A 16,916-nucleotide genomic window follows, 5' to 3' on the forward strand; every position below is an offset into this window, starting at 1 on the left:
TGTAAGTCCTCGCATATACATTCATTAATGTTCCCTGGAATGTCCATCCTGTAACCTGTTTCCGCCTTAAAGTAAATATACATATACTTCCGTCGCTCCCAAAAATTGATATAGCTTCCAATTTTATTTTCCAACATGTTATCCTTAGCTGTTTTTTGCAGATTCAATTTCCTAGTGAGCTCCTTCAATCTCTCCTTACTCCGGCAATAAATCCTAACACTTATTTCTTTCTAATCTGCACTTTCTTCTAAATCTGTTTATGTTTCTATAATAATATAATGAGTCCTTACTATTCCTTTCCAGTTTTAAAGGCACTGTTCATATCTGTTTTCACAAGCCTATCTCATAGGTCGTATACGTTTTTACTTTCCATTTTCCATTCATCATAATTGCTTTTTAAAAATGTCTCCATTACCCTCTTATCAGCCATATGGTATTGCCTATTATTCTTACTTTCAATACATTCCTTTCTAACACATTTATTTTTAACTCTGACAAAGCTTCATGACCACTTATACCTTCTACAACTTCAGTTTTCATAGAGTTATCATCTGGTTTTTCAGCACCGCGTCTAGAATAGTTTCCCCTCTAGCTGATTCCATCACTTTCTGATTCAGCTGACTTCGCATAATAACTTATTACTTTCATGTTTTTGTTAGTTTTCTTACTTATTTGAGTCAGTTTTTATTAACAGTAGTTTAATGAGTAAGGAATTGTAGTGGATTCATAGAGGTTTAGGACACAGTGAAGTCATTTCAGTATTTCAATTTTTTTCATTAGCAGTGTATTTAGATTTTAGGATTTTCATGAGTAACCGCCGACATTTATCTTCAATAATAACCACCAGCTGGGTAAGAAGAATCGTTTAGAAAGTATGACCTATCGCAGCGAAGGTAGAGTTCCATATTTTGAGAGACAATCTGTAATTATTGTGAAATGACTTCATTAAAACGGAATTTCAGCCATAGCTAGTTGGACGCTATACCCTCGAAGACTGGGGCGATCATGCGACATTGTGGTGAATTATTTTCATTATTTTTTCAAGGAATAATGTATTTTTCTCTTAAGGGCTTATATAATTATTCTTGTGTTTGTGTTGTTGCTAGAGGCAAGGGTTCCATCTAGGACGGTGGTGTGCTTTCATAGTCAGCATCGCATGACCTGGTTTTACATATTTAGTTCTCACACCATGGAATCCCATGCAAGAGTGATTGACTCTGACCACTGGTGTACGTGCTCCAGATTTTATTTTATTTAACTGAATTTTCCTTTTCGCGTTCCAGTCCCCTGTTTAGTGATAGTACTGATTTCAATGCGAGTGTGAGATTAAGGGTGTAAATATTTTTCTTAGATCATCATACAGTGGGGTTGTTGTTGTTTTAGAGTACGGTTGAACTAAAAATTTATTAATTCGTTTATGTGTTTGTTCATCGAATGTTAACTGAGATATTAGCGTTGGTTCAAATTACGTTGGAACCTTTCTGTATTTCAATCTGCATTAGAAGCTAAGTATCCGTCATTGTAATGGTCAGTTGAGCACTTATACATTTAGAAAGCTTATCAAACTTCATTTAATAACTACAGGACCCGCGCTGCTCCGCATCATTCGTTATCAGTAGGTCAGATAACGTGTCTTGATATAAAATCGCTCCATGCGTTACGCAGGTATGTTTTTGAACGCTTAATTTTATGACTCCATGACTAAATGGTTAGTGTACTGGCCTTCAGTTACAGGGGTCCTGGGTCCGATTCCCGGTCGGGTCGGGTATTATAATCGCGTCTGATTAATTCTTCTGGCTCTGGGACTAGTTGCTTGTGTTTGTGTCAACATTTTCCTATTCAAATTCAGACAAAATACCACACTACCAACCACCATAGATACACACAATAGTAATTACATCCCTCCACATAGAGTTGGCGTTAGGAAGGGCATCCGACAGTAAAACATGACGAAATCCACATGTGACACACAGTTCGCACCCGTGACCCCACACGTGTCGGAAAAAGCGGTGGAAGAAGAAGAAGAAGAAAACTTTAGGATTTGTATTACGTGTGAAGTGATTTTTCAAGATTTATTTATTGTGACGTTGATTGATAAACAAACACAGATAGTCTCACGGCATATTGAACATCTCATTTGGTAAATTATTTCTATCCCTAATTCCTCTGCCTATATATGAAGATTTGCTCCAGTTTTTTTTTTTTATTTCACCACTTTTGGCAGCATAGTTGCATGCTTATATTGGTGATTTATACAGCGTATAAATTCGATGACCAGTGATAACTCTATGCATTTACACGTCGTGCTATAGATATGATGTGCACTATGCCAACGGTCACTGGGACGGTCACTAATCACCGTAAAGAACCCCTACACTGTGACTTCAGTTCTGATCTCGATAATTTGGGAATTTTCTATTTCACCCCTTATACCGATGGTGGATGAACATGGACTTAAATGTCATCCGTTATGTCACTATTCATCTCGGCGAGTCCGAAGCCTACGGATTAAACACTAACATAGGTCTTTTCTTGCCTGCCAGTCCCTCCTCACTTCAGCCCTACTCCCAGCTATTTCTCTCCATATAGTATTAAGTCATATATGTACCACTTTTGTTTGAAATTACAGGTTTGCCTGTAGAGGCCATCATTTCTAATCGTTTAGTTTCGCGCCGATATCTTAACGTATAGATATTGCTCCTTTACTGTGTGCAACCCGGTAGGTACAGAATGCTTTGCGGGCTAGGGTAAGCCAATAATTGGAGTGATAATTTAATGACCTGATTTTATGATTGCTCAAAGTTGACTTAACTCACAGACCTATCAATGCCTGAAGATTCATTGGCAGGTAGTTCCGGAGAGAATAAAACAAGAATGAAGCACCAGTAGAACGGACGGACTGGGCAAAACTGTTTTCAGTAAACACTTTTAATATATCGATACGAATCAACTTCTCATACCGTATTTAAATTGCATTATTTCTGAGAAAACGAATGTTACTTTTCCAATACTGGAAGTGAGTTTCCTTAACAAACTGATACATTTAAAATTAGATGCCAGTGTCCTCGAATTTGTGCTAGATAATTTCCAAAGATAGATTACCCTAAAGAAACCTATATGTAACGTATCGTATCCGCTAGTAATGTTTCTATTTTCAAAAGCATAATTTCTCTAGCCTTCTACATGAAACCTTTCATGTCTAGTCAAATGAATTCATTTATGGAGGACTACTGACTTTGCAAACGTGAAAGCCTCTTATCGTGGTGATTAGATTGGTTGATGGAGCACAGAGAAACAAAGCTTTGTACTACGTAATATCGGTTTCTTATTTGTTCCCGACTCGCTCGCTCCGCAGGAGATGTTCATTACTTGGCCAGACCTAGCCCCGCTCTGCCCACAAATAAGGGGGAAATGAAAACAACCTCACATGTAGTACACACAGAGGTCACTTGCAAACTCGACTCTTGTTCGTTAGAACCTCATCTGTAATCAAACTGATATCCTCAGTTTTAGTGCTACTCAGCAGAATAAGAATCTGTGCTTCCAACAGGGTCTAAAAGTTGCTCTGTATTATTTACAGTATAAACAAGGAATATTTTGAAGTACAGTATAACTCGTATAATTAAATTGCGTTTATCCCGTACCAATGTTTAACTCACTATAAAATGAAATAAAATGAACTAGAAAATTAGGTTGAAAGATTTTTGACAATCCATTCTTTGAATTTTACTGTCAGTGCCAACACTAACCAATTACTCTTGAGATAAGAATCATTGTTCTATTTGTGATAGGTGATATGTATTGTTTTCTGCTGTATTATCCTCGACGAACAACTGACGGTTAAGAGAAGGTTTTATTATCCTTACATCAATCAAAATATTCACTGGCATGCCAGTTACTAAGGTAATATTGAAATCAATGGGCAAAACTTAACAGAAATCAGATTCGATCAAAATAGTATTACCAAGAGCATCATCGCTATCCACATATTTAACACAACGCATTATATCCTGCTAAGCGCTAATAGAAATGTAAACTGCCGTTACATGCTGAACTATTGAGTATGGATTATACAACAAAACTCAAGCAAGATACTATCTAGTAAAACAACTAAACTGTAATTCTAAACTACACTTAGGCGTATCTTTGGTACAACAATTTAACTGAAACAATATAAATTTAGCCAAAACTAAATACTTCCGACGAATTATTATTTTTCCTCGATTCTCTATTTCCATTTGTGGCACCATTAGGTAAAATATCCTGAGGTTAACCGCGAAGAGACATAAAAATATATTATCACTGAAACAGATTTGTTTAATTTTTTTATTTATTCACGTATCAGAACACTTTAAAAAGAGTTTACATATTTTTTACAAAAACTTGGCCCCTTCTAGTGCATTTTCTGTGACCTGGTAAAGGTCATCTTCTATGGCCGAACACAGTCGACATTGAAGCATATACCGATAATGTTGAGTCTACGGGTAATCGCGAAATCCATAACTCTTCACCAAGTATTTTGAATTGACGTTCACAGCAGCCTACGTCCTCAATTCCTATCAACATGAACTCAGTATCTACAGGTGGTATTATAAGTTAGTGCTGGGAATCGCTTTCATTTCCAAATACTTTTCCCTTTTCTGCTTTACAATTGTGATTACCTTGCTCAGTGATTGCTTACAGCTGTTTCTATGTTACTTCATGGTGTTCTGTCATTCCTTTGTCATTTCTTCAGGAAATATTATATTCCCCTAAAGAAACATAGACTCCTTATGGAAAATCTGTTATATATATTACCTGATGTATCCGTGCTTCGCTACGGAATTGTACATCGTGTAGAGAAGTTAAGAAGTATACATCTTGTGAAAGTTTATTAAATTCCACAGTTATTGGCGTTAACTCAGAAACAAGACTGGGAGGTCACAAGACGTGCATTCTCGTGCGAAGGAAGAGTTAGGGAGTTTTCATTGTAATGACAGGCCCACTTGCCCATTGCCAGTCACAATCGAGTTGGGGAATTTTCTTTATGATGGCAGACGCTCACTCTCCACCTGACCTTTTACATCCTCAGAAAAACTGTCTCTGTGTTTTTCGAAAGTATTAAAGGGATTGCCAATGGACAGAAAACTAACGCGACAGCAATATTAACACAAACATGTGCTTTTAATACGTATATGGGTAAATATAAATTCAAAGGAAAAATTATCATGAATGTGTTACTATTGGAATATAATAAGGGATAATTAGCCTGCATATGGATATATCGTATAAAACGGTGCGCTAAAGAACAGTATGTTTCCCAGACATTTCGTTAAAATTTGTCATAATAACTGGGCGAACGTTAAGAATCAGGAAGGCTGTCCCTGAGGGAGAGATAAAAAATATTTATTTTATATTATATTAGTGCACTCCCTTGCAATGAACCTCCATACCGCGATAGCTTACCGAATGTGTTTCAGCTTTTGTTTCGTCGTTTGTTTGATCTATTCGTGTTCCTTACCAATAGCAGACATTCAAAATAAAATACGCGGCGCTAGTGTACTATCTTTACATCGAAGCGGGGTCAATTGAACTTTATATGATATGTACTTCGTTCCTGAGAAGAGTAAAGAAAAGGTGAAAGGGTGAGTGGGCGCCGTGAATTACACACGAATGTATTTAACAGGTATCAAATTAAATAGTGCAGCTTCTGACATTTTGTGGCCTATTTTTTAGTTCAAAATAATGACATCACACTCCACTCTCAAACGTATGCACCAAAACACGGACACATTCTTTTCTAGGAAATTATTAGAAACACAAAGAAAATTCATAGAAACTTTTTCTAGGAAATCGAATTTTTAGTACACATGCTCTGCTTCAGTGTTTAATAGGACTAATCATTCAGGCAGTTTATTCACATTTAGTGGTCCCAGGCGTACGTTTTCCTCTATTTTAATTCACATTTCCTTCCACTACGTGGCCCGCTTAAGATAAAGTGTGAGAGTCAAACACAGAAAAGCACCTTTTTTTTCTGGAATACTGTTAGAATTACGAAGGAAATGCTTATGAACGTTTTCTAGGAAATAGAATTTTAATTACATTCGCTGACTCAATTATTTAATAGTACTAACCGTTTAGGCAGGGTATTCACTTTTAACTGTCCCAGGCGTACATTTTACTATGAATTGCTTCACATTTTATTTCTCTGCAGGACCCCCTTAAGATTTACTGTAATAGTAAGTAGCCTAAATGTTAACCAAGGTTCCAGTTGTATGCTTGCCAAATTTGAGCACGGTCCGTCAAGAAATCTTACGTGGAAAACACAAACAATTAAACATTCAAACTTCGAGATTTATAATGGATGCCATTTTCTCCTTAAATCACAGTTCTCGAGGATATGTTTGATATTCTGGGATGACATATAGCCTATGTTACCCGAAATCTTTCAAATGGTAAAAGAAATTTCAATATCGGTCTAGTAGTTTCTGATATTACTTTTTACATAGACATAAACTCAGTCTGTCTGTTAGGTCATCAGCCCAGAGGCTGGTTAGATCCTCAAATAGCACCACCATAGGTTATGTGGTTATAAGGAAACCGCAAAAACCAATGGCAGCACCAAAATGAGGCGTACTAGGCAAAACGAGGAGTGAGGTAGTCTGCCATTGCTTTCCTCACTGGGCCAGAAAGTGCTATTGCAGCACGACTGACCTTATGAGCAACACCTTTCATAACACTCAGATGCACTAGTCGTGCTATGAATGTCATTACTCAACACCACCCATACCCCAGCAGCTTCCATATTGTCACAGCCATGGATGAGACTGGGACTTCGGTGGAAGCTACACTTTACTCTGGCCTGTGCCAAGAGATGGATACAAAAGTACTGTATCCATCAAGAAATGGCAGCAGGCAACATAAACTCAGTATCTCTTCATATGTTGGTATAGAAGTGTAGATATACGGCAATTTGTTCATGGATGTATATATAGAGTTGTTAAAGCTAGTATTACCTACTTTAAATTTAGCGGACTTTTGACATTTAGATAAACAACTTCGTTTCCACACAACATATACTGTATAAATCCACCTGGGCAACTCATTTTGTTGTCACGCGGACGTTGACTAGCTCAAAATACGGTAATATTCGGGCTTGTCTTCTTGCGGTACCGGTGGATAAATCATAGAAAAATACACTCAAATATCTTTGAAGAATCCTGTTCTAAAGAGAGCTTGCACAACTCGGGAGGAGTTTTGCTAAATAATTTGGAAATCCTTTATTATTTTAACACTGCTTGACGTAAGCAAAGTAATATTTCGCACTTCTCGGTACTGTGATCCCTTTTTGTGTTACTAGCTTGCCTCGTAAAAATTTTTAATTCAACTGAGTACATGTCCTACAAATGGCGATTATGAATGTTCTATACATTTATAGTTGAATTTGGAATATAACTCCTCCTTTCAAAAACATCAGCACAAAACGATTATGTGATTCTTGAAGACACATTTCCCTCAGAAGTACCAAAATATACAGAAAATGAGATTCTGTTTATCGTGTTCGACGAACACTCACTTACTAGCATCCGTGATCTGTTAGATATATGTCTTTAAAGCGATAATTGCTATTCATTTCCACATATTCAAGAGAGTTTGCAAAAGTGGAACATATCGGCTTGGACAAAACACGTCTTCGGCTCATTGATCATTAGATATTTGAAACAAAATCTCAGAAATTCGCTGGGTAATTGGATCTGAAAACACATTGTGATGTTGAGAAAAATGTGCTGTTCTGACACATTCTTCACAAGAAGAAAGCAGTGGATACGTTAATTAGTAGATTGTCTAGATCGTTTTAGAAAAAATGCGGTGTTCTGTCCTTGGCTTAATTTCGAAGGTTCTGTTTATTTATAATGAACCCTTGAACTTACCATTCCATCGTTGGTTGGCCACGGCTGCTATAGTAGAACAATTTAGAACTCTTAAATCTTGGGTCGTTGCGGGAATAAATTCGGTCACGATCTTAACCAAACGATGGGGTTCAGAAGAAAGCCTAACTACTTGAAATGAGGAGCAAAAATGTGCTTACTAACTTTTATTTAAACTGAAAGAGCACGATAACATCGTTAATTTAATATGCATTCTTGCCACAAAACATAAAAACATTTAATTATTGATTTTTGAAAAGTTCCTAACACAGTCACATTACATCACGTCACTTCGTTTCTTCCAATGTCGGAGAGTTGCTTCAGAGAAGCTAATATGTTAGTGGACAGCGAAACTGAAAAACTGAAAAAGGGAAGACCTGAAAACCGGGCACCTATCATTCCAAACGAGAACTGAGAGTTAATCCACACGATCCGTGGAAAATCTGACTTTCAACAAGTAGAACGCCTGATTTTCTCTTAATTAAGGTTATCCACCAGTCAAATACCCTTCACGGATACGGGACATCCGCCGAATGGACCCTTAATCGAACCAAACTGACTATCAGTTGCTTTGGATAGGTTGCGAAATATTATAGGAAAGCATGGTGTTCACTACAAGTTAATGGCATCATTCACAATTGAAATAAAATTCCACCATGTATTTGTCATTCATGACACCCTTAAGTGATAAGGTAGTCCCGATGCTAAACGTGCATCACCCCAAACAACTGTTCGGAAGGAACCAACAACAACATGATCCGGGAGGATCTTACGTTAAGTCGTTCTAAAGGAACAAAACTGCGAAATGCAGGAAACACTTACTAATCATGCATTTAGAAGAAATGCCAAACACTGAAGTTAATCAAAAAGTGAAAAGTCACTTGAAAATATTATTATTGAACCGATTTTCAGGTTAGAAATGGGTTTATTATGCTTAATAAATTTACCAGTCCACGTTAAAATTTACTACAATTTTAAGGAATTCTTTCCCTTGAAAAACAATGCTACCAGTACAGATCTCTCTATTTACTGTCTGTCCCAACACACTACTGGTAAAGTGATTACTTACTTATTCTAACTATGAATACGAATGAAAATACGACAAGATTAAAATATAAAATAAAATTACTGGCTGACGAATCGAAACCGCATTCGCAACTCAAGTCTCATTCCAAAACACTGAGTGTCAATAATGCACACTATCAATGAAAACGGACGTCAAGACGAGGAAACAATAAAGTCCGTAAAAAAATAAATTAACATCTCGAAGTCATACAGCTTAACACGCACGAAGAAACACAGTAAAAATATAATCTAGATCGGGTCGATGTCCCACACTTGGACAGCCCTCGTTTGTCAACAGCAGTCCCGTTATCTCAATGAGAGCTTCGCCTAGACCCTCTACAATAAATCATATCGCACTGTAATGGCTACCTTCAACCAGGCCACTTCACAAAAGAAACAAACGAAAAAAAAAATCTAAACTGAGACTTGAGTGTGTACAGCTACCATCCCAGACCTATCGTCGGGCTCACTTGAAATCTGTACACCCTAAACCTAATCAGTATATACATGATGCCTTCCAAATCCTACCGTCGGGCGTGACCTAGGACGTCTCATCATCAATGACTCCAAGAATAAACACGTGACGTCCTAAATCTATCGTTGGGCGTCAAAGTGGGTCGTACTGCGTCTCCCTTAACATATCAGGCGAAATGCAATTCTCAAACAACTCTGATATTTAACACTAGATTTCGTCAAACAAATACGCACGACGGAACCCACGTCTCTATTATCAAATGAATGCAAGTCGAAACACAGCAAGTGTCTACCTCTCGAAAAATATAGTAAGTGTCTACCTCATTATAATATGTGAACTCAAAAAAATAAATAAACGTGACGAACGGTTCTCCACCTCGAACACAATCTCAGCCTGTGCACCGACGTGTTAGGGAAGCAAATGAAAATTCCCAACACACGGGTACCCTTTTAGTGGACGCCTTCAAAATAATAATCATCACCATCGCATTCGAAATTCTCAGATCGCCTATCATCAACTCCAACCATCTGATCCATGACCTCTCCAATGAACAAATTAAATATAACCCAACCGTGTGTCCAAAGTGCTCTCTGATCCTGAAGATCGTTCGTTCTCTTATCATCCATGCGGGCTTTACGTAACATAGATCACTGGATGTGTACTACCCAGACTGTAACATTTTACAAGAGTCGTTTTCACTTGGAATCTTTCTATAAATTTCCACCATAGTCGTCTCAAATTCGGATTGATTGCGGAAAACAATACAGCCTGTTTCACACAGCCTGTTTCTAAATACTTCCTCTACAAAAATACAACTTGTCTCAACACACTTTCTCCTCGCTTTATCCCAGCGGCATTACTCCCATCTATCTCGTCTCCACATACATATCAATTCATCGCACTCAATTCCTTTTCCTTCAAGATCCTTTTTCATACATCGATCCCCTGATGAAAACGACAACCATTATTAGACACATCTCTTACTTTACTGTTATTAAGACTTTCGGGCCTCAAGAATCCAAGAGCACACATCGACCTTTCGCAATTCAAGTATACACGATGTCTCAAAATTTCCTTCCCATTAACGACTGAGACTCTAACAAATTTTATTGACATTATCTAAATATGCTTACGATCCTTGTAAAAATAACTGGTTAAATGTAATTTAACAGAGAGGAATTTCCTTATCCCGTGGTAAACATTATCATTATTATTATTATTATTATTATTATTATTATTATTATTATTATTATTATTGACCAACATTTCTGAATGCAACTGACACCTGAAATTACAATATTCGCCACGACAAATTTACACTTATAACGTTCACAAATCCGCACTTTGAATGATATCTCAACTCAACACAAAATTTTAAGCGTCGCATTTTACCGTTCTTGACATGAACTTTACACACTGAAATTATCACACGCTGACCAAAATTTACAACGCCTTTCGCCTGATAATTACGCATATCACCCGACAATCATCTGAAAATTTTGTTAGGACAGACAGGAACTAACTAACTAACTACATAATATAAAATAGACAGACCTGCACATTGGTGACATTCTCAGCATTCTGATTACATCATCTCCAGCAACCTCGCACTTAGCCACTCATTTTCACAGATAACATTTTCATTTTTAAAATCTCACTCATCCAAACACTACTCTTCACACACACGAGATTAAAATTACCATAAATAATGCACTTTCTTTGTAACTTGCACCACGAACTTCCCTCGTTCTGCAGTCGACTCTAAATGTCTGATGTGCCTCCCAGAGTGGTTTCTCTCCCCGTTGTTTCAACAAGAACAGGTGTTCGGCCGATAAGGGAGTAGAACTATTTTGAATCGCTTCCCCCAGACCTTCTTCACTTACAAGAGTACAGGAAATGATAAAAATAAATTCTGCTGTGTATTTTTCAACCAGCCTACACCTTCCCAGTTCGTCTGCAAACGTTCACAGCTTCTCCAATCACTTTTCTTCTTAACTAAATATATGGACTTTAGCCACGAGCATGTATTGAATTATTGTCGGTCAATCTGGCGCGAATTTCTAATGACAGCGGGCACGAGCTCCCGCGGCTTCAAGTTCCAGATCGACACTGAAAAATCTACGGTGGGGGGTTTCTTTTATAATTTCCAGAAGGACGCTCTCCCCTCTATGAGGCTTGGTTGTGAAATCTGCCAAATTTGCTTCTAATAGACCAATTTTGATAAGATTTGTCCCAGAACTCCGGACAGACTTGCACTTATGTTAGGTGTTAATTTTATAATTTTCCTACACCCACAACAGGAGAAATAAATTGTTTCTGCCCGTGCGTTTCGCGCGTTTTCTTCTGCCCACGACCTTGGCACGTGTAACTAGCTCGCTGTTCTCACGCTAACACACACTTAGGCTTAACTGCATCTAAAATTGTCCCTGGTGTCACTACCTTCACAGAGGGTGTATGAATAATTTTGCTTATTTATTTCTTCCTTTACTATCTTGTCAAAATCCCTCGTTGTGCAGAATTCATTAATTTAGAAAATTGTCGGGCACTCGAGTTCCACCGAGGTGTCCCGGCAATCCACGAGCTCGCCTTGCGGGAACCTTCCCACGCAACCTCGGGCTCTTGGGAGCGCAAAAATGGCTGCCCTCAAACATACAGTAGTTTCTGAATACCAACTAAATATTTGGGAAAAATAAAAATTTTTCTCACCGTAGAATTATGGGTTCATAATCCACCTACAAACGACGAAATATTTACCCAGAAAGGGGAAATATTTAAACAGATATATTCCTTCAAAATTCTAAATTATACATGGGAATTTTGATACAAATGAACCATGATTCTACGTAAAATTTCCCAGCCGATCTCACTCTTGACGTAGGGCTCTGTTACTTTCACGTATTTCCCTGTTTTCTTCTTCCAACAATAGAATTGCGTTACAGATGTCATCAACAAAGTCTTCTCTTAAGAATGAACATTGTAAACATTCAGCGTCTTCCTCTTCTTTACTCCCACTGCTTGCCTGTCCTTGGAGTGGTGCCTCGACCTGTCTTTCTCTCGACGTGACGATCATATTTACGGGTTGTACTTCTTCTTCTTCTTCTTCTTCTTCTTCGGTGACCATTTCCCCAGCTGGTAAGGCTGCGTCATCCTGTAATGGGATTCTTTCTTCGGCTCTATGATAAACCTTTAAGTTGGCGGCATTGAATATAGCTTCGCTGCTGCCATCCAGACTCTGAATTCTGTAGGAATTATTCCTGAAACTTTTGACCACCTTGAAAGGCCCAACATATAAGGGAGCAAATTTAGCATAGATGTTTTCCTGCGGTTTTGACATCATGGGTCTCCTAACAAGCACCAATTCGCCTTCCTCTAAGGGACGGTGGAATCTCCGGTTCCTCACCCTGCGCAACCGGCGGTCTGCCTGCCGACGTTGATGTTCTGCCGTACTTTGAATGCATAATTCCTGTGACGGGCGGGGGTCGATGGGACACTGGATGACACCATGCCAGGATCTCACAGGATACCTATTGAAGTGCACGATAGAGGGAATCCTCCCAATAGATTCGTGTATGGTGTTATTTACACAAGTTACTATCAGGGGTAGCACATCAACCCACTTGAAATGCTCTTGGGCGCAATAAATTCTACAGAATTTTGCAATTACTTGCATTACCCTTTCGCTAGGATTTCCCTCAGGATGTCTCACGCTGCTCAAGATGTGATGAATTTCCATATTCTGAAGGGCAGTTTTGAACTGTGCAGAGGTGAACTGGGGACCATGATCTGTTAGAAGGAATTTCGGTGTGCCCATTTCCGGAATGATATTTCGGGAAATACACCTCAAAACTAGCTTGGTGTTAGCTTTTTGCATGGGAAACAGAGTCGTATACTTGGAGAAAACATCGATGGTTACCAGCACGAACTTGTTCCCACGCTTTCCTTTCACGAGCGGCCCATAGATATCCATCGCGAACAGCTCTTTAGGTTGTGAAGGTAAGAGAGGAATAGGCGCCTGCCTGATCAGATAAGGGTTTGCCTTAACCCGTTGGCATGTATCACAGGTGATGATGATGTCTCTGACATTTTCCCTCAAATTTACCCAGGTGAACGTTTCTTGGATGGTTGACACAACCTTATCAATCCCTCCATGACCAATAACCCTGTGTACGTGCCAGATCAATCCCTTTCGAAGCTGCGGTGGTACCAAAATTCGGGATTTCACGTGATCGCTGTCCACGAATTTTACCAACATGTTATTCACGTACAAGTAGTTATTTGACAATTTCTGGATGGCAAAGTACCGTGGATCGTCAGCCGGAAGTGTCCCTCGGAGGAAAGAAATCATTTTTCCGCAGAAAGGATCTCTCAATTGCAAGTCTCCCAGTTGTCTCAATTCTGATAGGAAATCGTGGTCTTCCTGAACTAAGTCCAAATGATTCACGGCGTGTTCTTCCTCATTAGGGTTTCGGCTTAACAGGTCTGCCAAGATGTTTGATTTTCCGGAACAGTGCTCAATTTCGAAGTCAAATTGTTGTATGAACAGGGCCCACCTAGCCACTCGTTCACTAGCGACAGCTGTTTTCATTATAAAGGTCAGTGCGTTGTGGTCGGTTTTAATGATTATGTGAAAACCATAAATCATTTTCCTCCAATGTTGCAATGCCTGAACAATAGCCAACATTTCCAATTCGGTCACGCTGTATTTGACTTCGTGTGATCTCAACTTTCGGCTATAGAAGGATAAGTAATTCCTATTATGAGGCTGGTCCAAACATTCCTGATATAGGAGTGCCCCGATTCCTACGGTCGATGCATCAGTCTGTACAATAAAGGGTTTCTCGAAATCTGGATACCCTAGCTTAACGCTGTTTAGCAAGAGCTCTTTGGTCTTCCTGAAGGCCTCTTCGTGCTCGGGGCTCCATTTCCACCTGTTATTCTTGTGAAGCAAGCTCTGCAGTGGGGCTACAACCTCCGTGTAATTCATGCAGTGGTCCGAAAAAAAATTGCACATTCCAAGGAATTGCCTGACATTCTTAATTTTGAGCGGTCTTGGGAACTTGTCTATGGCTTGGAGCTTCACCGGGTTCGGGCGAACTCCCTCACCATCAATGACATGGCCGAGAAACAGGACCTCCTTTTGACAAAAATGTGATTTCTTCAAGTTGATTTTAAAGCCTGATGCCCTTAAATTCTCCAGTAGTTTCCTCAAATCCCTGATATTTTCCTCAAAACTGGATGAAGCTAGCAAGATGTCATCGACATACCGAGTTGTAGCGGCTTTAACTTCATCAGTTAGACATCGATCTAGGGCGCGTATGAGAGCTGCACCGGCATTTTTCAACCCGAAGGGGAGACGGTTGAAAACATACGTCTGTTGGTCAAAAAGGAAGCCAGTAAACAATTTAGACTTGAGTTCCAAACCGATATGATGATATGAGGACGTCAAATCAACGCTAATAAAACGTGATTTTCCTCTAAAACGTTTAATAACCTCTTTAATAGGAGGGGCATGATCATGCTCGGGGACTAGGCGTTCGTTGAGGGCACGAGCGTCCAAACACACGCGCAGAGACCCGTCCGGTTTTTGAACCCCGACCAACGGATTCAAATATGGAGTGGGCTGCTTGGAAATTAGCCCGTTCTCCTCCATTTCCTTAATAATTTTTGCAGCTTGAGCATAATACTTGTCCGGTATAGGGTACGGTCTCCTCTTAAACGGTGTCCACTCCGTAACAGCTAGTGCATATGTGAAATTAGGGATTAGACCCGGTTTGGAATCGAACACAGATATATATTCCATTAAGAGAGCTCTAAGTTTTTCCTTCTCTTCTACAGTACCAGGGCATTCCGCGACCTTTAACCCAATTAAGGCCTCGTAATCAGTGTCGACCTCAGCTTCCAAAACGTCATGTAACTCTTCATGATGAATCCCTTCGTCATCTACACTGTCAATTTCACCAGCAACTCCCTCTAATGAATTTACAAAGTCTACACGTTGGGCCTCCTCTTCGCCATATTCTAATGTTCTATCTTCTCCCAATTCCTCGTTTAGTGTAATGACTTCTGCTCCCTCTTCTTTCCTGAACTTTATCTGGTTCCTGCTCAAATCAATGACTGCGTTGGTCTCACGGATAAAATCAGCCCCTAAAATTACATTGTAGTGCATTTTGGACATGACTACGAATGCATGAGCGAAAGTGGAATTTCCAATTTGTACGTCCAAATAAGTTTGTACCTTACAAACAGCAATTTTGTCAGGAATGACCCCTCGAATTTTTACATTTGACACCGGAATAATTGGCAATTTATTTCGTTGTCTCAAATCGTCGAAAAGAGCTTGGGAGATGATGCTAATACTGGCCCCGGTATCTACCAAACTTTTGACATGAAAATTACAGATGCGGACATTTATTAAAGGCAGTTTCTTTACTTGATTGCTCTCCTGTTTTAAGTGGTCTTCCACCAAGTCATCAGAGGTAATGATCCACGAATCTATCTGTGCGACCACCCACTCATCTGACGTCTCTTCTTCAGAATCTGGGATGAGAGACTCTGAAAAATCTCCTACTGGGAATTTGAAGTTTTTTTTTTTCTATCAAGAGTCGACATTGACTCTTGCTCGAAATTCGGCGCAAACGGGTTCAGACCGGAGTTTCGTTGGTCTTGCCTATGTGCCTTCTGGAATTCCAAACTTTCAGCCCCGAAACAATCGGTGTTGACGTCCTGGCGCTGTATAGCCCCCTGCCATTTTTTTCTTTCGTGGTCCTTCCTTAACCCGTCGGTGTACTGAACACGTTCACGGTACCGTTCATCCTCATCACGGCGGAAGTTCTGGGTTCGATTATTTCCCCAGTCCCTGCGGTTATTAAGTCCATTCCTGAAATTCCTCTGGTTTTCTCTGTCCCCATCGTATCGCCTCCAGTAAGGGTTCCTCCTTTGTGGATAATTCCAATTACCCCTACGCCTTTTCCAATCCTCATTTCGTGGATGCGAGGGTTCCCAGTTATTCCGAAACTCACGCCTCCGCTCAGTCGGCTGTGGTTTCCCCTGCTCAGGTACCTCTTGACTTCCCTCTGGGACCTGGCTAACAGTGTTTACATGTTGCTCGTGCGATCGTCCCCCTCTGGGTGCTATTTGATTATGGGTATGATCCAATTGCCTAAGGATCATTTCTGCCTGCATTGGGGTCTCTACCTTTGATGCAATGAGCATCCTTTGTACTTCGGGAGGTAGCTGCTTTTGGATGGCCTGCACCAACTCTTGCTCCGAGGGCGGCGCCTCAAGTTCTCTGAACTTTACCATTTGGGCAATAAAGTATTCACTGAACTTTGTAGGGCCTATTGCATTATACCGACGTGAGTACAGCTCTAATCTAAGACTCTGCTGAATTTCCGTACTCCAAAATTTATTGAGAAACGCCCTCTGGAATTCATCAAAGGTATCAAAGTGGTATCGGAAGCCTTTAAACC

This window comes from Anabrus simplex, chromosome 3, assembly GCF_040414725.1.
Source record: "Anabrus simplex isolate iqAnaSimp1 chromosome 3, ASM4041472v1, whole genome shotgun sequence".
In the NCBI taxonomy this organism is placed as follows: Eukaryota; Metazoa; Arthropoda; class Insecta; order Orthoptera; family Tettigoniidae; genus Anabrus; species Anabrus simplex.